Raw genomic sequence first — 1,233 nt, forward strand, 5'->3', positions numbered from 1 at the left:
AAATACAAAACAGAGAGCAGGCTAGGAGAAGATAACCCAAGTTCAGAGTCCTGTCCGTAGGAGTGAGAGGAATCAGAAACACATAATGACTGGGTTCGGTGTATATGCTAAGAAAAATATGGCTTTTCTGTACATAATGTTGGGGCATGACATTTGGACATCAGATGTGACCATGAAATCCACTACCACATAGTTCGTCGGTCTCGAAGGGCAGTGGTATGGATCAAATCTAGTGGTCTGCGTGAAAATTGGAACATTCATGCAACTAACACCCTATTGTAAACACTATTATGTAATGTTAATTCACCGTTCTGTTTTTGTTGGAAGAAGGCTAATACTTTTGACCAATCAGAAAATGTGATCCGTTCTTTTGGAAGCAGCTGATACTTTTCACTTCTTATTCGTTAAGTTAACTAGAGAGACTCCACCTTATTACTATTTGTTATTTGTGTGAATGGGTATCACGTGGCTTTTGTTGTAATTCGTTGTACCGTGACATATACTGTTATAGTTCAGTGAGGTCAAAACACCCTATGAACTCTGAATGATGGAAATCTAGGACAAAATTCCGAGTGAACATTCTTTTTCTTGCAGATTAATGTGCATGCTTACTGATTTACACACTGCTGCCTCTTCGTTGAAACGTTAGCCCTACATTTTAATGCATCTCCTCTGGAACTCAAAATTAATTCCAGAAGACAAACCTTACGAATAAAATATCGTGCTCCTGCAAATTCAAACACATTCCAAAGTGATGGCTCTCTAAAAATGTTGTACTACATGAGATCTATGGAACTGTGATGTTGTACACAGTACACTGGATGTTGGAGTTGTGTGTAACAACTGACAAATACTATTCCCTCCGTTCCGAATTACTTGTCGTACGTATGGATGTATCTAGATGTATTTTAGTTCTAGATACATCCATTTTAGCGACGAGTAATTTAAAACGGAGGGAGTAGGTGGGAAGACTGCCGGCTGAGAGTTGTGTCTGCTTAGCCCTTCGATCTTAACTTTAGTAGTTAATGACTGATTAAAAGACTTTTGAGTACCATTGAAGCACCATAGCTGATTTTTTTGGGTGAGTTAACCCCTACAGGATAGCAGATCTCATGTAGTGCCATGCAGTATTAATTTGCTCAGAAGCTCATGCTATATGAGGATGTGGCCTTGCTCCCCCTAGGCAGTTCACTACCCATGCATCCATGGAAGAGAAAGTACCCAGTCAGAAAT

Source organism: Triticum dicoccoides, chromosome 1B (assembly GCF_002162155.2).
Source record: "Triticum dicoccoides isolate Atlit2015 ecotype Zavitan chromosome 1B, WEW_v2.0, whole genome shotgun sequence".
Classification (NCBI taxonomy): Eukaryota; Viridiplantae; Streptophyta; class Magnoliopsida; order Poales; family Poaceae; genus Triticum; species Triticum dicoccoides.